Here is a 23,628-nt window from a genome sequence, read left to right on the forward strand (position 1 = left end):
TCTACCTACCTACCAATTTATCTATCTACCCACCTACCTACCTCTCTTTCTGTCTCTCCATCCATCCATCCATCCATGTTTGAAGCACCAGCCTCGCTGTGGCCCTTTTCCACATTGAAAAATCTTTGCTAGAACATTGAAACATCTTTGGCTTCTATTAAAGGTTTTGTGGACAAAACATGGTCAAGACTATCAGGAAGCTCTCACATTTTGTTGAGGCTTTAAACAGGAACCATTGGACCAGATCTCCACCCTAAAATTACTTTTCCCCAATGTATTACAGTGCCAATTCTGAAGAAGGCAAAACCAAAATGTACTGGTAAATCACAAGGAGAACACACACACACACACACACTCCCTTCTAACCTTGCTGGAGCAGGTGATTGGACTAGAATAGATATCTCATTGTCTGTCTTCTCTCTCCCTCCTTCTTTATTTCTTTTTCTTTCTGTCCCTTCCTTCCACCCCCCTCTTTCTTTGTCCCTTTTTCTTTCCTTCCCTTTTCTCTTTCTTTTCTTCCTTCTCTCATTCTCTCTCTCTCTCTCCTTTCTCTCTCTCACTTTCCCTCTCTTAGGCTCACCCCATTGACTTGACTTGCTTGGGCAGGTCCCTCCAGTGCAATGGGCTCAATGGGGTGGACCTGCGGCACCAGCACCTAAAACACGGCAGTGGCGGAATGTTTGAAAAGTAGAGCAAAGCCAGAGGTTGGTAATTTTTGCTGCAAAGAATCACAAAAGCTTCTGGGTTGTGACAAGAAGGGACATATATATCAATGCAATTCAGCAACATAAAATAAAGATATACAAATAAAACAAATCAACAAGAATCGGCAAAGCATCTCTGATTAGATTTTATTGACTACTAGAATCTAATCAGAGATGCTTTGCTGATTCTAGTCCAATAACTTTCTCCAGCAGGGTTAGAAGGGAGTGTGTGTGTATGTGTGTGCATGGCTGTCAAAACTCCAAAAACAGGTCAAGTATCTCTGGAGAGGCCAGTCATAAATTAGAACACTTGCTAAACAACCGGCCATTAAGTGAGGACCACTTGTTTGCCAGTCACCTGGTCACGCCCACCCAGTCACATGACCACCAAACCACACCTACCTGGTCATGTGACCAGCAAGCCAGGCCCAGCCAGCAAACCAGGCCCACCCAGTCACGTGACCAGCAAGCCACACCCTCAAATTAGGCCACACCCACAGAAATTTGAATCCCATCCCTAGGTGGGGGGCACCGAGGATGAGTTTGTAGCACCAAGGGGCAATGGACTGAAAAAGTTTGGAAACCACTGGTCTAGAAGTTGTCCCAGTCACTATCTTTGGCATGCCTTTTCCAAAAGTCAAGAAAAGCTTTGCAAATGATAGATAAGAGATATAGAGATATTATGAGGCAGTGTAAAATGCTTTCTGGAAGCAAAATGTGTAATGTCTTTACTTTTATGTTGATAATATCTCTTCCACTGCACTAATTTCAGATGAATTGTTGTGAATGAAATACATGTTCCAGGATAATGTTTCAGGATCCAATCTGAGTCGGTTACTGGTACCAATTTTTTCTTTCTTTTGGGGCTTTGTGCTGGAGCTCATCATCAGCTAAATTCTCTCTCTCCAGATGAATTATGTTCTTTGCTCAGGCCAATTTATAGGTAACAATGTTTCCTGATATGCATTCCTTGTTAGTACAATGTCTCTTCTTCTTTTTCTCTGTGGTCTTCTCCCACAGTTTCTTGCATAATTTAGACCAGTGTTTCTTAGCTTTGTTAATTTCCTGATGTGTAATTTTCAGTCCCAGAACTCCTTAGTATGGCCATCGCTGAAAATCCAGGGAGATTAATTCCACATATCTGAAGGCCGGCAAGGTTGAGAAACAAGGATTTACATGATGTATTATGTGGTGCTCAGTCTATGGATCTTTAGATTTATTTTGAAAAGAAAAAATGCAGATATGTCATCTTTTTTTCCATGCAAGCTGAGGTAATGTTCAATAAGTATGTCCATATAAAATGTCATTTTCCTTTAAATACTATTTTTGTTGGTTTTCTCTTATTTTTTTTAATCATACAATTTTTTCATGGTGATAACTCTATGAGTTTCACTAAGTTGCCATTAGATGGCAGAAAAGAGTAAGCATGAAAACAGAAAATGCTCATTCAGAACTATAATTGGTGAAAAAGAGCTGAGGTTAGGTAACAAATATATATTGCTTTAAATGAATCATCAGAGATAATATGAAGAACCATGAATAATGAATCTTGCAAACAGAAGATTATATATACAAATATATTTTGCAAATGGCATTTCTTTCTGAAGGAAGTTGCAAGGTTGTTTGCTGATATTGGTAAAACAAGACTAGATTAACAATTTTGCTATCTAATCTAATAACAATATACAACACCATCTAATTTCTTTTTAATTTGGTGATGCAAAAGTGCAAGCTATATATTAGTTGAATTTAGAATGCCATATTTGGAATGTAGGCTATCTATTGTAGTTATAAGTGACAGTGACTGCTCCATTTTACAAGAATGTGAAAAATAGTACTGAGGTATTGTGCATGGGTATTTTTTTTTTCATCCTTTGGAAAGACAAAATGAAAAAGTTTAGGAATGACACTGAAAGGTGATGATACTTGAAACATTTATATGCTTGGTCATGGTTATGCAAAGTTCAAATTTAAAGTTCCATTTGAATTCAGTATGGTTTCCTTCTGAATAGACATCTGTAACATTGATCTTAGAAGTATAAAGTTAGTACATTGCAATAACATTTGTTTGATTATTCCTAAATTATTAGACAAATAAACATATAGAAACTTATGGAACACTTGGAAAGAGGATGATTTGGAAAGAAGGACAGAGAACATTCTACTCCTTAAACTGCACATGAACTCCAATCAGAAATTAGCCCAATAAAATTACACATTCTCAATGTCCATTTTCATATTACATTTCTTTATTCCATTTAAAAATTATATGGAAACAAGTGAAGACACATTTTTTACAAAGCCACAAGACTTCTTTTTGCATCCTTGTTATACAGCAGGGGTGTCAAACTCATGTTGGCATGGCAGCATCACGTGACCTATTGGGACTTTCTCCCCTTTTGCTAAACTGGGTGTGGGCATTGCCAGCACATGACACATCTGGCCCGCAGGCTAGGAGCGTGACAGCCCTGTTATATAGTATAATGCATTAGTTATCCTCATTTATGCAAGTATAACAGTTCAAGAAAACAGGCTGATGATGAAAAAGCTCTGCATCCTGCTCTACCTCTACTGTAGACTTATGGAAGCAAGTGTATTCAAACAGAAGATGCACTCTACTGATTCAAAACTTGATTTTGAATTTATGAAGGGATTGAGAATGATGACACTAGTGTGGAACTGCAATATCTGCTGGAATTTTGGTCACAGGAGGGAAAAAAGCCAACATAGTAAAATTAATGGAAATTGAGGATTTTTCATTGGGGGGGTTTAGCAAAGACCATACCTGGCCTTTTAGTATGTTGAAGGGCTCATTCCATAAATATGACAAATAGAAAATAACTATATTTAAATGTGATTTATTTAAATGAACAGTGAAAATACTGAGACAACATTATTCTACACTTACGTGCTAATTGTTTCTTCTGTCACATTAGAAAGTTTATCTTATGTCATCATTTAGAGGGTTTTTAGCATCATACTCAAGGCCTTGGAGTGATCTACATGTGAATGTTCATCCCTGACCTAAAACCTTGTAGAAGGACTATTCATTCCTTGTGGATATTGTGTTTGCTACATGGCCAAAGACTGTGAGAGAGATTTACAAATGAACCTGCAGTTGTGATTTTATAAAAAGAACAATTCTACTCTCACATAGGAAACTAAGCATATACATTTAATAAAAATAAAACAATCCAATTTGGCAATATTCTCCAATCATATGGTTTTGTTTCAACAATTACGAATGTTCATAGACCTTTATAATACTTCCATTGGACAGCCTCAATAGAGAAGATTCGAACTAAAGAGATCCTGGGTCAAAATTACATTAGTAATAACAAATACAGAATTAATACTGAACATAAGGCATACTACCTCAGTCAAGAATATTTTCTCATTTATCTGTTGATTACATTTCTTATAATATATAGAGACATCTTAAAACTAACATAAAAACTATTGCAATCTAGAAAGTTTATCAGAGAGGGTTCTGTACACTGAAGATATTGTTGGATATTGCTTTTTTTCCTAGGTGAAACAATAGTTGTTGAGTGTCCAGATTTAAAATTAATTAACATTTGGTTACAATGAATGCCATTTTCAAGTCATATACTGTAGATCAAGATATAAGCTTTTATTTAAGTAATTTTTATTACCATAGTTATATAAATGTATAATTGCTTAAAATTTCCAGTGAGTTTGTGGCTATCAAGTTTATCACCAGTAATTGAATAGGTATTCATATCTGGTTTAAAAGTATAAGAGTACATAATACAGACTAGGTTCATTTAACATTTTCATTTGTAGTGCTCCATATTATGAGTACAGCTCTATTTGAATCTCTTTAATATTCATGATCCTCTTACCACTCTGACTGAGAAAGATAAAGCTTTTGATGGCAATCTGAAGAACTTGATTAACAATATACTAATCATCAGTACCGTTGACCTGATTCAAAAAAACATTTTTCCATTCATCCATCATTCTATTGCCAAAGTTGATTACATTACTGTTTCATTTTTAACCTAAATAAAGCCACATGAACTATACATATCATATCCTATATATATATATATATATATATATATATATATATATATATATATATATATATATATATATATATATATATATAAAACAAGTACACCTTGAAGCCAATTTAATTTTAACTAAAATACTAAAATGACCTATAATAACCAATTAGCAGAAGAACAGAGGAAAGGAACTTACAAGAGCCCCCAAATAACGCAATTCATACTGACTTCACATTAATAAATGTTACATTGCGCCAAGGAATTAATTTTGCAATAAATTGTTATTGTTGTTATAATATCTAACTAAAGCATATTACCAGGAGTAATTATCCATATATCAGACTGTATTGAATGTAGAGTGTGCACTATAATTACTCCCCAAATTGCTTATCATTCAAATGGTAATTTTAGCAATAGCGTTGCAGTAACTATAGCTTACCTTTCATCTACTAAAAATATTTTTTTAATAATTACCTAACATGTAGTCAAAATTACTTGTTGCAAAAGATGAAATAACACAGAATTATATTTTTCCTTATTGAGAATTATTTTTTCTATTATCAGAGTTTGGACCGGTCTACTTATTTCTTTATAATATCTTACTCTTTAGCTATAGTCATGTAACTTGCATGTTTGAACAGCACATCACAAATTAATTATCAAAGGCAGCAGTTTCATTGGGTTGATGTTAATTTAAACAATCTTGCTGTAAAATGAAACAGGCACATACTTTATTGAAAATAATTAAGTCTCTGTTCTGGCTTTGATACATGAGTAAAGAAATGCATGTAAATTTCTTCCAGCATTTTTTCAAGTATTCTGTGCCTGAGCATATTCACTCGAATAGACATGGCATTCATGGCTGAGAACTTGTCTCAATCTGATATTCCCTCTAATCTGCATTGGGTTTCAGGCTGTAGAATTTCCAGACAGCACAGGAATTCTGGGAGTTGAAATCCAACATATAGTCCAACATATGTTTCTCAACTTTAAGATGTGTGAATTTCTTTTCAATTCCTAGAATTCCCCACTTTGACTTAGCCAAGTTATTGGAATAGTACCACATACTCTTAAACATCTATGATACATTTTTAAAGCATTAGCAGAATAATTTGACAGTCTTTTTCACTGGTTCACCTATTATTAACAATTAATTCTATAGTCTTTCTTTGTCACACAAGAATATTATAAAATCTATTGCCAAGAATTCAGCTTGGCTTACTTATTTGTAGACTTTAAGAGGAGGTTTAACATGTTTTAAAATTTCATATTTTTATGTAATTGATTTTGTGATTTTTAACCATTTTGTCTACCTAAACTATGCAACTGACAGCATATAAATGTGGCAAAAAATGAAAAGCTAGGGATCATGCATAGTCTTGGGGGTGGGGGAATGGATGTGTCATGCTCCTGGTGGAGACTGACTCTGAAGGAGAGGAGGAACAACCGACAGGGAGTGGAAGTGTGGCTCCGGAGTTGTGGAGGAGGTTGGGGAAGGGCAGAGGCCCTTCCCCTTTCCATCCTAGGGCATACAGGAAGGAGAGGATAAGGGAAAGAGATGGTCTACTGGGGAGGAGAGGGCCTTGATCCTCTTCATGGGCTGCAGTTGTGACAACTGAATAAGAGGTTGGACATGTGTGCAAGTGAATACTGGAAACAAAGTGTGGAAATATCTCTAGTTTATGGTTCCTCTCTGAATTTGGCGTCCTTCCTAGTGTGTGATATCTGTGGATGTCCTCCAGCCCTTATCTTTCCTGGTTTGTGTTGCTTTTTTCCTTTTTCTTGTAACTGTGTGGGAGTTTTTTGTCTTCTGTCAATAATATTTGGAGCTTGGAAGCAATGTGAAGGAATAAAAGGAGCTGTTTTCTGTGACTGTGTCTGTTTTGTATCCCTCCCTGGGTCATCACAGGATGTTTGCACATCTAAACCTTGGAAAAAGAATTGCACATGTTGCTTAACACAGTTTAAGTCATCAGGAATAAAGTGATGAAAAATCAGACTAAATAATTTCTCTTCAAACCAATTTTAAATCGATGCCACAACCAAAAGACTGCTATTACATTGCACAGACTAACAAAGTGACAGATTAGCAATCTGAATTAAGCATTAAATTAACTATTCCACTTAAAGAATCCTTAAGGCTGCAATCCTAGAACACATTTACTAGGAAGCAAAGCCTGTTGAACAGCGTAGGAATTGTTTCTGAGCGACATGCATAAAATTGCACTGCATATAATTGCTTTAAAAAGCAACACATCCATGAATATTATGAATATGTATAAAATATAAGAAGAGGTTTCATTGTGTTGTAATAAAAGAATGTGGTATAGTTAAAATTTAAAAGGAAGCTTAATAGTTTAGATAACAAAATTTGGGCGTTTCTTTCTTTCTTTTTCTCAATCCATTTAAAGGTAAAGTGAAAAGATAACAAAAGGTGATGATATGCCACCTTGGGTATATTTGTTAATCTGAGATGTTTTGAAACCGATTCAGATATTTTCTTTTTTTCCCCTAGAGAATAACTCTAAGGAAGATTCTGCGTAATTATATTTGATTTTAAAATCTATACAGGCAATCTAATGAGTTTTCTGAGCAACACTTTCCCACCTTCCTTGTAGTGATTGAGGTCAGGTTTTGCCTTGGAAATTAAATGCACTTGTTGTGCTCTACAGTTAGTTCTGCAAATAAAATCATATTAATGAAATTGAATCTCCCACTAATATGAATACAGGTAGTCCTGGAATTATGTTGTTTCCAGGTCAGGTTTAGTCAATAAATCATGATCATATGACTGTGAAATGCCTTGACAGGTCATAAAGCTTATCTACCTGACATGCAGTTTTGTGATCATGGGAACAAAGGGAGGCAGCATTTATGCAATTGAGGCTGCTTTACAGGCTGTAAAGCACCCATTTCATGGCTGTTGTAACTTTGAACTGTCATAAAATGACCACTTGTAAGCAAAAACTACCTGTATGTGATTGGGAAAACAGCAATTATTTTACTTAATATGGAATAGGGTGGGATTACACAACCAAAAGTAGGCTTCACTACCTGCCAGTTTGCTTGACAGCTGCCAATGCTAAGTCAAGATGTAGGACGAGATGAGAAGGAATGCTTCTGATGCTCCTGTTCAGCACAACCACTACTCTACAATTGTTACGAGCCAGTTGTATTGATCATGTACAGGGGTACAGTACTTTTTTAAAAAAATGATCAATTATGTTCAAAAATATTCCGGCTGACAGGTAACAGGCATGAAGGGAACACAAAATGAAGACAGAGAGGATGATTAATAATAGATGAGTTCCATTTACAACTCATACGTCAAGTAAGTGGCAGGGCTGGCAGAGATTACCAAAGAGGTTATAGCCACAGAGAAAAAGTACATCAATATAGATGTTTATAAGCATACGATTGTGATTGGCCCATCTGTAATATCAATCACCATGGTAATCAGTGTCAAAAGGGAATGGAGGAAATAAGTAGCCATGCTACACTGAACAAGTAACTTTAGCAATTGTAGCTACCTGATATGAAGAAGGAACCTCTATGTGGTAGATCCATCCCTGTGGAACATCATCCCTGAAGAAATAAGGTTGGCCCCACTTTGACAATCTTTCACAAAGCTCTGGTTTTGCCAATGGGCCTGTGGAAACCAAAGTAGGATGGAACCCATCAAGTGGCTTCTTTGATTTATAGTTGTAGCCAAGAGGTTGGAAGCTATCACTGACAGTGAATTATTTAGCCATGTAAATTTTCTTCAATAAATAAATAAAATAGTAAGTTCAACTTGAGATTTTCTTTGCAAGTATGCATTCACTCTTCATGTTTCCAAAGTTTCTGGAGGTATTCAAATTTCACCAACTTCTTTTAATTGTTAAGACACAAAAGGAGTAATCATGATGAAACATGACACCAGAAAATTTTAACAGCATTAGAAAATGTACTTACAGAAATCAAAATGGATTAAAAGTTGGGAAGAAAGAAACTGCTCCCCACCTAGCTACAATACCGCACACTCCTAGGCAGTTTTGTACTGAATTTAAAACTCTCATGCAAGCGAATTAGTTGCAACATGTTAGAGATAATATTTTAAAGGTGACAACATAACAAGTAGACTTTTCCTTGATTATTTTTAAGACCCTATTAAAGTATAAAAGACCCTATAAAAGTTTAAGACCCTATAAAAGTTCAACAATATGTTATTTTGGGAAGAAATGAGCTAAATGAGTATAATTTGCAGGAAGAAAAATGGTGCAGCTCTACACGCTGAAATTTGTGGCCTTGACAAATGTTATTTTAAAGCTGTTTGCCTTTTAAATGGCAGTGGTCTGTATATCTTTTTGTCTAGACTCCATCAGGCAGACTATTGTACCTGAAGGCTTAGGACTGAAGAAGACTAAAGGAATACATCATGTCAAAACCCTGAAGTAGGAATTATTATCTTTCTTGCTTCTGTTCACAGCTGTATTATGTCACCAAATCACATCACAGTGTAATCAAAGATGAATAAAATATTTTTCCCCTTTACCTTAAATGCTTTTCCTGTCAATTACAATCAAAGGACATGATTTCAGGTCTGTCAGTTGGCTGGGTTCCTTCTGACTGATGATTCTGAAGCTGCAATCTACTAAATATAAAATGAATCAGAGAATTCTCCAAATGGGTCTGCCATTAAGAAAGAAGGTAGTGGTTTTTTTTCCCGCCCACTGGGGACAGAAAAATAATTGGTCTTTAAAGAATGAAATCAAAGATGTTAAAAATGACTGTTGTGTTCGTTTCCTCTCTCTATATTATTGACATTTTCATCTGTACTAAAATTTCACTTATTTCCTCTTAAGAAAAGCTCCTATCAGTATTTTAATCAACTAACTCTCATCTTCTGTGCCATCAAAGTAAGTATTAAGACCTTATTCTTTTTAACTCTTATTTTTGGTCCATATTATTAAGTATTTTGTTATCCCACTGCAGATACAACTTCTAGGCAATGTACTAGCTTGATTACATCATTAACTATAATCAAAAACAGTTTCCCAGAATGATTTCAGCTTAGTAATAGGGACTGCTTCCTTTGATCCTCAATCCATCATTTTACAATAGGTTGCTCCTCATTTACACTACAAATGCTGGTTTTAAAAAAGTGCTATCTTTGCAAGCAGCACTGGATAAAATATAACAAAATAATAAAATAATCAGTTCATCAGTTTTTATACCAGTTGTTTTCAGCAAGGAACAATCAGTCTTTAACAACTCAAAAAAAAAAAAAAAAAGGTAGATTGTCCTATATCTCATCTCTGTATAATATTGTTCTGCATTTTCTGCTTTGTGGCATTTTAACTCTCCTTATGTGAGTGTGTGCATGTGAATATATTAATAAGTCATTTCATATTCTGGTGAAGCTAAGTGAACTTGATCACCCTTTCACTGAAGTATTTTAGATGTATATGCAGGACAACATTTTATTTTAATGTACTAATATACTTAATAAAACCATTGAATTGCTAGATAGTGTGCTTTTTACGGTTTCATTTGTAATATTGCTATCACTGATGAGCAAATATGAACCTACAGACTATTTGAATAATGCATGTCATTATTGAGAAAGTAATATTTCTTTATGTGTTGAGAATAGGTTTTGTGGCACTTATTTGAATGAGCACAATCTATGGGACTACAAAAATTTTATACACTGGAGATCAGACACAAAGTAAAAGATATTTGCATTGCCTGATTTGGCAATCCTTTTCCATGTGCCAGTGCAGTTATGGAATATGAATTTTAATGCAGTCGGCCTTTAAAAAAAATCCACACAGTATTTGCTGAGGGATGTAAAAGAAGATCCTCTGGTTGGCTGACATGCTAATGTGGAAGAGGCTGAGGAAAGCATAGAAGACAATTCATTCTTTCATCTACTAAGATACAGGGTAATGGTTTATTTCTAATCTCAGTACTGTAATCTATGTTTGAATACATATCTGTTTGTGGGAAGAAATGTCCATTTGGTTCAGTTCCAAGCTGGGAGAAGGACACTGGAAACATGGAGGATGACTGGAAAGATGGTTTAATGATGAACAGAACCACCAGCATTCATGGTTTTGGTGCAGCTGACAAAATGGAGTTGAGAGTAGGGGATTTTTATACCTTCTTTGGGCTTTGCACTTGAGCTTCCTGTTCCTGTGCAAGAACATGTATTCCATAGGCTGTTGTCAAATTCCTATGGGGTCATGTAGGTGTCATAGATGTGATATTAATCCAGAAGTAAATACGTAATTCACTAGTTGGCAACAATTCCCTATTGTATAACAGATTCAGAAATAAAAAAAAATTCATACGATAAGTTTTTTATTATATATTCAATATATTATATATTGTTCACTTAAATACTTAAATCATTAATCCCTAATTACATGAAACCCAGATTAATGGTTCATTGATCTATATGTAAAATCTCATCCAGTTTTCCAAAAGGTTGAAAGCTAGAGTAATGGATGCTTATTGTTCAATATATTGGGAGCTCATAACACTGGGGAAGAATCATAAAACAACAATGATAATAAATTAACACTCAGAATGTTGAAAAATTAAATGTTATTTCCTGGTTTTTTTCTTCAAACAAGAGCATAATTTAGCAAAACTCCAAACATCCAGATGGTCATTTGCTGGATCAATTTGCTACCATAATTGTTTGTTTGTTTGTTTGTTTGTCAAACATGTAGAAGATAACAAGTATTAGTATGAACATAAAGGACAAAGGAAGTAAATACAGATAAATGGAGACAGTAAGATAATATTTGTCATGCAAACTACTGAGACATGGAAAGTCAATAGGCTAACAAAATAGATAAATGAGAGACACACAAACAGACAGACGAACACCAAATAAATATCAAGGCTAGATGAAAGACCACATATTTTGCATAGATACATCCCTAATTCAGTCCATGGCATCTCCAGTGAAATGGATTTTAGTCTGTAAGATTGATAGACCAAGAACCTAACACAGTACATCACACAAATGTGTAGCTATGTCATCAGCGAAAATATTCAGTCCAGAATCCAAATATATGCTTAGTATACATATAGTTAAAATTTCAATCCCCAAAATTCCATTTAGCTATAATTAAAGATCAGGTTCAGGGAAGATATTTATTGGAGGAGTTACTGTCTCCAACCTGATATCTCCAAATAGGTTGTTGAGACTAATTTCCAGATTAATTGCAGAATTTCCAGCCAGATGGAAGATATTTATTACAGAAGATTAGATATACAATTTATTTTTTTATTTATTGATTAAAATTAATAAAGCCATTTAATTCATTTTCAGTGACTATGGTCTCATACAAAGATAAGTACATCTTACAAGGATGCAATACTAGCACAGAGTAGCTCACAGTGAACTGTACAATATTCGATAATAAATGTTTGTAGCATAGATCAGGATCTTAGATTTCCCAATATGGTCACTCCTAATGTTTATGATGGTCAGATGATAGTCATGGCTAGGAGAGCCTTTGCTCAACTTCATCTTTTGTGCCAATTGGGCCCATTCATAGAATTGGAAGGGATCTGAGATGTTATCCAGTCCAAGCTTCACACATTGCATGCCCATTGCTATTGCTGTCAATTCTCTTACTTTCTCTATCTATGTTGCCTATTTATCCCTACATGGCTTTCCTTCAATGCTATTATATATGTTAGGTCAATCAGAATGGTGAGCAGATAATGGTGTTCAGAAGAAAGTCCTAACATTCAAGGGAGGAAATTGATTGATGGCAACTTACAACCACACTTCCCACATTTCCATATCCAGAGTAGTCAAAGCATCCCTTCTATTACAAAACATGTGAATTGAATCAGTATTAGTAATCCCTATGCCTTTCCTGTAAGTAGAGATAGAAAGACTAATGACAAGGTTTTCCTGCTTTTCCCCTTAAAAACAGAATAGTAATGATATGTCTCTTTACAACACACAGGTTGCCAGTTATTTCCTCAAAGTTACCTAAAATCCTCTGGTGCCTCCAGGCTCTTCCCCTTCAAGAAAGAATTCAGCCGTTGCCATGCCAATGACAATCCCAGAAGTCTGTGTTCTTATTTTTCTTTTTCCACATATTCACTTGCTAAGAGCAGTGGGGGGAAAATAGAAAATACAAATTGGAGGTTTTCTTGACAGGTGGCAAGTAATATTCATCCAGGAATCTTCTCTGTCTAAATCTGTATATCCATTGCTTCTTCGTATGCATGCCAACCCTCTCCCCTCTTATATCTACCATAATCTCATGTAAATTAGCCACTATTTTCAGCAAGACATTACTCTATTGCCTGAAAGCACACTAGATACAGAGAATGAACATTCTGCCTCTACCCTTCAACGTTTTAAATGCTTTTAGGGTAACAAAAATATTTTAAAATTTCAAATAATGTAAAAACCTTGCTTGCTATTGCATAATTATTTTATAAACCACACAGTATAAACCGTTACTCTTCATGAAGACCATCTTCATACTGTACCATATGGCTAATGACTTCTATTGTGCACCACACCATACTGTGTATTCTTTTCTCATCATACTGTATTGGCTACTGAATGAGTTTGCAGTTAATGTACGTGTTACCCTTTCACTGCATGTTTATTTTATGAGATTGTGGCATCTGTTTTTGGTCTTTGCTCTAAAAGTGGCAGAGTTCTGCTTCCAGGACTTGGATATTACCTCCATATTAATTTCCCCAGACAGGCTTAATTTTTTTTGTTATTATTGTTTTTTTGCCTTGGGTCTATAACTTCATTTAAGCTTATTATACCTCTTCCTCCCTTTCTTTCAATCTAAATTCTCCAAAAATCCAGGTTTATCATTTATCCTCTATTGAAATTCAAATACATGAACTTCCAGCTACCATTTATTTATTTTTGAATCAAATCATTTCAGTTCTAAAGCTTCTCTCATAGACATACAGATCTTTAAATTGCCTAAGCATTAACTTTTAAAACTCATTTTTATTCTAAAAATAAAATACGCTATAATCTTCCATAACCAGTCGCAATACATAAGCAGCATTATAAGCACTTTGTATTTGTCCCTGTTATGTTCATGTGTCCATAAAAAAGTTTTTGCATTATTTACCACCCATTTAAAAATTCAGCAAGAAAAACATTTTTAACAAAATCAAATATATTATAGTTGTGTACTATTGGAAACAATTAGAATGCAAATAAGTCTGGTGGTTTCAACAGTTGGTATGATTTCAGAATTATGAGAAAAACAAAACAAAGTTGGAAGATATTGTCTATTTTTACATTAAGTTTTCTGTTTATGGTAAAATATAATGCAATGCTTGAATGATCCAGGTTCTTTCTTTAAAACCACATCTTATGGAAACACATCTCCATTCTCTATGATTGCCTCCATTGTTTAGAACTATATCTCTCCCACACACCTCATCCCAATATATGATAGTCCCTTCAATCTGCTTGCCTTGTGCCATTAAGATCCAGCATTTCCTTAAGGCATCGGGGTCTAGTTGAGCAGAATCTTTCTTGGTTGCTTTATTATAGTACTTGGTTGATAATTTATTTTCTGTATTTTAGATTTATATATTACATGTTTTACTGTTATATGGACAGGATTTTTTCTGGTTGATTATCTGTTTTCATGCAGTATTCTGCCCTGAGTCAGTGTTTGAGTTGGATAACATTATAAATCTAGTAAGTAAGTAAATCAATAAATAATGTATTCGGATGGGGGAGGGAGCTCCATTAGCTTTCCATTTAATTGTTTTGTTTCATCATCTTTAATTCAACTATGATCATGGGTTTTTATCCTAACGTAGGTGTTATATTGCTTACCAACACTGGATTATTTGTTATCTGCACTAGTTTGTCAATGGTATAGTAACTGAGTATAGGAGGTTTGTCAATGGTATAGTAACTGAGTATAGGAGGTTCATATACAGTTCTTCAATTAGATTTCCCATTATTGCAGTCCTGTTTTTCCTCTGCCAGTATGTCAGCAATTGTAGCATCTAACAAAGTGGGCTATAGTCTACAAATGCTTCGACCAGCTTCTCAAAGCTGTGCAGTCCAAATGTTTCTGAAGGATACTTCATTAACATGATTCTGCTTTTGGAGAGGTATGTGTGCTATTTAGAATTTCAAGCACTTCAAATCAGCATGTTCGATTTTAAAAATGAGATGGCTGCTTTGAATGTGTTCATACCTTACAACGGGATGTTATAAATCTGAAATGGTTGAATTTAAAATGTTTTGCACATCCCATGGCTGTGTGTTTGTGTGTGGCTAAGATATTGATCATTCTGCCACCTGAAACCAAGGAAATAATCACCTTTTTTTTAAATAATCACCTTTTTTACTTTATTCAATATGTTATATGAATGGTCTTAATCAAATGGATTATTTTAATGCCACCCATTAGTTTTACAAAATATTGAAAATGGGGATGAAAACTAATTAAATTGGATAGTTTCATATCTTCTGTGAATCCACCAAGATATACCAGGATATAAAATAAAGTCAACTATTCATCTAAGTGTTAATGTGGAAAATAAGTTAAAGTATATTAATTTCAACCTTAGTATTGTTTGAAGTTTTGTGGCTTAACTCAGGCCATATAGTTGGTTATGGGGAGAGTGCTATGCAGAATCCCAAATGGGTTGGTTCCGTTCTATTCTATTCATTTATTGTGCAAATCAAGCAATGTGCCTATTTTGCAAACATCTGATTCAGAGGTGATATTCAGCAGGTTCTGACCAGTTCTGGAGAACCGGTAACAGAAATTTTGAGGAGTTGGAAAACTGGCAAATACCACCTTTGACTGGAGATTTTACAGTATCATTCCCCTGCCACACCCATCAACCCATACCTACAGAACCGGTAGTAAAAACATTTGAATCCCACCTCCACTCCAAGAAGAGGGATGCGTGTGCATGTATATCACAAACTGATTTATAATTATATATTTATTTGTGTGTGTATATGCCAATAACAATATATTTCTGTCATATGAGTTAGATGTGCAATATTTGAATCTGAAGTACAGTAGGCAAGCATAAGCAACCTTGCTGCAATTTTGGCTTCTCTTTAAATATCCCTTGCCTTTTTGAGACATTACGTTAAAGAGCAGCTAACTGGTACAGCAGAAAGCCCACTCCATATACGAACACCTTTAATTTACTGTTTGCTGCACTGAGAAGGCAAAAAACTGTCTTGTGCCTGCACTTGCTTTTAAGATATGTACTTTATTTTCTTTTCATGAAAGCATTTTCAGCAATTAGGTAGTACCAACTTTAACATGATTCAGAAACACATACATAGAATGCCCCTTGAAGAGGATATTGGTTATTTTTCAAACTGAAAAAAGATTTCACTCCTTACAGATGCTGCAACAGAATATTTTTTCTGAATTGTTCACAGAAAACTTAAAAAAAGGTGGGATTACTTTAGTGAATAACATCAAGGTGTTGTTTTTCTAGTCATGTGAGGTTTGAAGCAGTTTAAAGCACGCCCAACTGTAGGACTTTTATTTAATTATAAACATGATGGATATTTATGAGAACTATCAAGATGCATGCCGAGATTTCCAAATTTGTTATTATAGTTGTGTAAGTGGAGTCAGTTTTCAAATATCCTGTAGCAATGTTGAAATATCCCAACTACATGACAGTCGAAATAATCCAACCCCTCTTACAGAGAAAGCATATCAGTGAAGTAACAATATGAATGGGACAATTCATGAACATTCTGTAATTTAAAAACTAGCATCTTACATTGTTAAGCAATTCATATTAATCTGTCTCCAGACAAATAGAATCATACCATCAAAAAGTGCCTCCTACATTATTACTGATACATACAAGAGAGAGAGAGAAAGAGAGAGAGAGAGAGTGTGTGTACTATTGTAGGTTAATTCTTCTACTGACTGCTAACAGTTTAATCCTGGCTGGCTCAAGATTGACTCAGCCTTCCATCCTTCCCAGATTACAATATGTTGACTCTGTAAACTGCTTAGAAAGTGCTTTAAAGCATTATGAAGCAATATATAAATCTCAGTGTTATTGATATATATTTATACAGTATATATACACACACACATCTATAGAAATCTTTGGCTGATTGGAATAGTAATGGATATGTCCTATATCCATCCTCATCAATAAATAAATAATGTATTTTTCCATGTCTCCTTTAACTCATATCAACATCTCTGGTCTTATAATCTTGGTTTGGTCTAGCACTAATGCTTAAAAATATTGAAATCTGTTTTTCCTCTCTCTCTTTCTCTCTCTTCTACACACACACACACACACACACACACACACACAGAGAGAGAGAGAGAGAGAGAGAGAGAGAGAGAGAGAGATGTTGTAATATAAATGCAAAGAACAGATCTCATATTTCCTATATACAGTATGTTGTATCAAAATACATTCATCTTGGACGCTGTGGAGGGTTGCAAACTCTCTGGTAAGAGGTTGCAAATAGGGCCAAACTCCTCAGCTCAAGAAAAAGAAAACTATTGCCTGAGGTTTGTGCAGCTGTCATGTTTATAAATCCAAAGCTGGTTGGCATATTGGTAGACTGACTTGACTTCTATGAACCCTTTGGATATGTAGGCATTGTAGTTGAATGTCTTTCATGTAGCAGGTTTCCTTAATAAGGCATCAGTGAAGATGAAAGGAAAGAGTTTAAACCATGACTTCAACTAAGGCCAGGTCATGTTGATCTCATTTATCACTTTTCCTTCTTTATTCCTTTTTTTTAAGTGAAGCTATTAAAATAAAGGCAGATGACACTGCTGTCTCTGCTGGAACCCATCTGGTAAAAGTATGAGTCCTTTACTGTTAACAAGTCATTGTTAATATCCCTTTGCTAAAGTATCAGAACTTGGAGCTAGGGCAAACAAAAAACCTTTTGAAGGTTCTTGGGGGAATTCAGTTATTCTTTAGCTAAATAAATGCACAATTTGTTTCTACTATACAGAGCCTGAAATGAGCTATATCCCAAAAACTATATCCAAACATCTGCAAGACCCTGTATGGGTCAGATATTCTAGTGATGAGATAGTTTGTTCCTTTGAAATTTTCCTGCATATGGTTACCAAGGTGTTTGCATTAGGTTTTATTACCATACCACTAAGTTGTTTGTGTAGAGTTAAGAAGGATCCTTTGTGATCTCATCATATAAATACTGCTGAGACAAAAAGATAGTAATATTGCTGCTTCAGGCTATATTAAACAATGCAAATGTTTCCTTTCTTTAAATTTAATTATTAGTGCATCTGCAAATAATTCATTATTAGAATGTAGAAAATCTAGTGTTTTAGATTAGATTTTAACTTCTACACCCAATTATCCTTCTGTTCTGCTCTCTGAAAATCCTTCTCTCACCCCAAAAATGTATTCAAGAATGTCTTCCAAAGTTCAAGAGTAGACAAGTGGGGGCCAAGGGGAAACCTGCTGTGCTGATTGATACCTTTTCATTGGCTGTCAGGCACAATTGGATCTAACTTATTATTTCAATGTAAAGTTAAGATGCAATTTGACCAAGGTGTGAATTAAATGTTGGAAAAGAAAAGTTGTCTATGAAAATACAACTATGTTGTTTATCAACAGAACTTATGAATAATAGCAATATTGCAAAATCATGAGAAGCCTGCCAGGGCAAGGAAATACTTTGAATAAAAATTTGGTCTGTAACAATATATTAATAAACATATGGTTATCATTTTTTCTATATTGGAAAGAAGACAAATGTATGTCCAGTTCTTAGATTCATGGAAAACAGCTTTATGAAAACCAGCTCCAAGATCTCTAAAGGGTTATATAAAACCCTGGTGAGAATATATTGTCTTAATATTAAATGAAGATAAAAATTGCCCAATCAGGGAGATGGGCAGGATATAAACAATAAATAAATCAGTATGAAAATAACAACAATAGAAGCTTTCGTTCTGAATTATACTTCCATCTACAAGTACTCCCTTAAATTCTGATATGCTGCCTCATTTTCTGGAGGTTGAGAAGTTCATGGAATGGAAGACGAAACAATACCAGGACTGTATACCAATAGTATATATTGCCAAGATATAGGCAGTAGCTGCCAAGTTTAAAAAAGCAGGCACCCATATGGAGCAGCAGTGACATAGGAGAAGCTGGAGACAAATGATCACATAAGTGTAAATGGTCATTTTATATTATACAGGAAAAGGCAATAGTAAACTATTCCTATATTTCACAGAGAAAACTACACTGACAGTCAAGATAAATTGACTGATAGTGTCAGATAGCCCTCACATCAAATGCTGTTGAGGATGAGCTGGGGATTTTTTGGAGTACTATGTATTGGTGCTCATGTTGTGTCTAGATTAAAACCTTTAGGACATCTATTTACTGATGTTGTCATGCAGGGGAAAAAAGGAAAATTGAGGTTACAACAGTATGTAACACCAAATAGCCAGGGGCTGGCCATAAACAAGATCCTGAATTGCTCATGTGCACATTCCAAATCAAGCTAAACCAAAGAACAAAGCCAACTGGTTTCTACTTTATGATTATAAGCAAGTACCTGTATTTTCAAACAAAAATCAGGAATTTCTCAGAAGCCCTAAACCTCCATGACAGAGAACAGAAGAATTGTGAAATAGAAGAAAGGATTTTTTTTCATAACGTACAACACTTAATGATAGTCATAGGGTACAATTTCTTTCTACAATATTGTAAACAACAAACTAAAAGACTCGAGGTCCATCCCATGCCTGAAAGGACCTAACAGTAAAGATTGTAACAATGACACTATTAAAGCCAACCTCTTTAACACATTCTTTGGCTCAGTATTTGTAAACAGCAATGGATCATGCCCAATATTTCCTAGTCGAACCATAGACAATTACAATGATCTAATACATATCGATTTTACAGAAGACAATGTTGAAAAAGCACTATGCAATTTAAAACCATCTCTATCTATTGGACCAGACGGAATATGTGCCTACTTCTTAAAAAAGCTATCCACTGCCATAGCTGAACCTCTAAGCATAATGTTTGAAAAATCTTTCAGGACCAGATCCTTGACAAACCTATGGTCACAAGCCACGATCATCACCATCTTCAAAAATGGAGACCCCAGCCTAGTTGAAAATTACAGACCAATTTCTTTATGTTGTGTCACCTGTAAAGTCATGGAATCAATTATTAATCAATCCATCATCCCCCACTTAGAGACAAACAACCTACTCTCTAATAAACAATTTGGTTTCAGAAAAATCTATCCTGTAATCTGCAACTCTTACACTGCAAAAACATATGGACTACACAACTCAATTAGGGCAAAGCAATAGACGCAATTTACATAGACTTCTGTAAAGCCTTTGATTCAGTGGTACATGACAAACTACTCCTAAAACTAAAATCTTATGGTATCTCCGGACACCTGCATAAGTGGATAGAAGCATTCCTGACAAAAAGACAACAAATGGTCAAAATTGGAAGCGTCCTATCAAATTCTGTACCTGTCAACAGTGGTGTCCCCTAAGGCAGTGTTCTAGGACCAACTCTCTTCATACTCTACATAAATGACCTCTGTGATCATATTAAGAGCAACTGCGTTCCCTTCACTGACAATGTAAGGCTATTCAACACCACAGACAATACTGGTACCCTTCAAAAAGATCTTGACTATGTATCAGAATGGTCAAACAAATGGCAACTTCAAATCTCAACAAATAAATGCTCTGTCTTACATATTGGTAAAAAAAATCAGAAAATAAAATACAAGCTGAATAGTCAAGACCTTGTTGATGATCCAAACTCTGTCAAGGACCTTGGAGTACTCATCTCAAATGATCTAAGTGCTAGAGCCCACTGTAACTCTCTGGTAATATCACACTACTAACTAGAGCATACAAAATATTTGCTAGACCAATACTTGAATACAGTTCATCAGTCTGGAACCCACATTACGTATCTGATATTAATACAGTTGAGAAAGTCCAGAAATATTTCACAAGAAGAGTTCTACTCGTTGCAGAATACCTTATGCCACCAGACTTGAAATTCTAGACCTAGAAAACCTAGAACTACACCACCTTCAGTCCGATCTAAGTATAGTACATAAAATTATATATTGCTATGTCTTACCTGTCAATTAATACTTCAGCTTCAACCATAACAATACAAGAGCACACAATAGATACAAACTCAAGGTAAACCACACCAAACTTGATTGCAGGAAACATGACTCCAGCAACAGAGTGGTCAATGTCTGGAATACTCTACCTGACTCTGTGATTTCTTCTCCAAACCCCAAAAACTTTAACCTTAGACTGTCTACTATTGACCTCACCCTTTTCCTAAGAGGCCTGCAGGGGGCGTGCATAAGTGCACCAACATGCCTACCATCCCTGTCCTATTGTTTCTTTTTATTTTTCTTATATGTATTCATTTCATGTATTCATAATTATGTTTATACTTATACCTGTTATCTTATAATCGCTTGACAAAATAAAATAAAATAAATAAAACAATCAGCAATCAAATCATACTAGGGAACAGTCAATATAAATCCTAAGGATACAAGCGACAAAGTTACAGTCCTACAATCACAAGTGGGAGGGGGTGGGTGATAAGGAATGATGAGAAGATTAACAGTAATAGTAGTGCAGACTTTGTAATAGTTGAACAGTGTTGAGGGAATTATTTGTTTAGCAGAGTGATGGCTTTCAGGAAAAACTGTTCTTGTGTCTAGTTGTTCTGGTGTGCAGTGCTCCATAGCATCGTTTTGAGGGAAGGAGTTGAAACAGGTTTTTTTTTTTAAACAAATTTTATTAATTTTAAAGACAAACAAACCATCGTTAACCATTAAGTACATAAAACCTCTCCATTATTAATTTTACAAGTCAAATAAAATATTATTTTATACAACATAATTCTATTTTTCACCATTTCAATATAACCATATAGATATCTCTTAACAAATTTCTCATTATTTCTCTTTTCGTATTCAATTTCATTAATTATTATTAATTTTCTATATTTATCCAGTTTATAACCATCATCTTCATTCCTCTCTGTCTTGTTTAACATTATTCTCATCGAACATTCCTCCGAGGTTTTATTAATTCTCAAAGAAAACATAGACACACAAAACACAAAAATATAAAACTTCTTTTAAGAAAGTAGTTTGGCCCCAGATTACCTCTCTTTGTATGGACTTCAATTAAATTCGTGCTCATCTTATATACCATTACCTATCTTATTTACCATTCTATATCTTCTATATAACTTCTCCCCGCTTTTCACTCTTCCTATTTCTATTTTATTTAATTCATTTTAATTTAAATCATTGTATTTATATTTTTTGTCCATTCTTTCCAAATTATCCATTTATCTCATTCCCTACAGCAAGTAAAAAAAAAGAATTTCTCCTGAAATCACTGATCAAGGTATGATGCCTTTCTATCCTCCCCCTAAATTAATATTTAAAATAACACCTAATACCCAATCTGATTCTGCTTAGTACATTCAACCTACTAGCCTCTAAAGAGAGAAAATAATAAGTCCATAATAATTAATATAATTAAATAATAAATCTAAATTTTAAATCTTATAGCATTCCAATTGTCTATTTCAAGAAACAAATACTACAATAATGAGTTTATAATGATCAAAACAACAGTAAATTAAACTTTTTAATTAAACTCAATATTTTAAACATTCCTTTTAATCTTTATTAAATTTTAAAATCTATCATTACTAAACATTTCAATATTTTAGTCTTTTGTTAATTCTTATAACATTCTAATTTTCTATTTCTAATACAAATACTACCATACCATCTTATGTACCTTGCAGAATCTTCTTTTTTAAAGAAATTATACATTACCCTTTATCCCTTAAAAAAATTCCTTTTTTCCCATCTTGTTTTATACCTTTGTGGCTTTTCCCTCCCTCCCTTTTCCCTTCCTTTCTTATCCCACCTAACCTTTTTACCTCCAGCTTCCCCTCTCTGTTGTATTCCTTTCTCCTTTTGCTCAGTAACATTAACATTGAATTGGTTTTGCATCTTATTTTTTCCTTTCTTAAGTATTTTTTTGAATCTTAAGTCCTTCATTTTCCTTCCTTTCTTTCTCCTTTCTCTCTTAACTAAATTTTTAGATTCATTGAAGATGGCATCTTCTTCTTCTTCTTCTCCTTCCATTTCCTTCATCTGTTGTTGTATTTGATAATTAACAAGCGCCATTTCTAAAAAGATAAAGGCTTCTTTCACAGCGTCCTTTCTTTCTTCATATTCTCTAAGTTCATCAACAGATAAAGCCATTCTTTATTCTTCTTCTTAAAGCAACCAAAATGTTTCAAAAGTTAGAGCAATTCCCCAAAATTACAGAGAGAGTCAATCAGTCCAAACAAAACACAACGTTCTCACTTTCTCTTCCTGGTGAGGTATCAAAGGGAAAGGAAAAAACCTCCAATCTATATTTTAAAGCCTTGTTGCAATTAATTTCTGGTCTCAAGATCTTCAAGGCATCTCCTCCAACAATATATATATATATGTTTTCTGAGGTTCTCGGGTATTTGTATGTGGATCTTTGGTTATTCGGGTTTTCTCCGCGTAAGATTGGAAGTATCTAGGCAAGCGTTTGATGAAGTCTCATTCATCATCTTCAGGCTTCTGTCTTCAGCTCTGTGCTTCTCAGAGTGATGTGAGCTTGCAGCTGCTTCTTCCTTTTAACTGCTAGTGGGGGTGTGACTTGATTGGGTGGGGGCTTGACTGTGTTCTGATTGGGTGGGGTGTGTTCTCATTGGTTGGGGGTTTGGCTGTGTTCTGATTGGTTGGGGGTTGGCCATGTTCTGATTAGCTGGAGGTGTGTTCTGTTCAGGTG

The sequence above is a fragment of the Notechis scutatus genome, chromosome 4, assembly GCF_049901735.1.
Source record: "Notechis scutatus isolate UNSWTSFEM ecotype Mainland chromosome 4, rNotScu1.2, whole genome shotgun sequence".
Classification (NCBI taxonomy): domain Eukaryota; kingdom Metazoa; phylum Chordata; class Lepidosauria; order Squamata; family Elapidae; genus Notechis; species Notechis scutatus.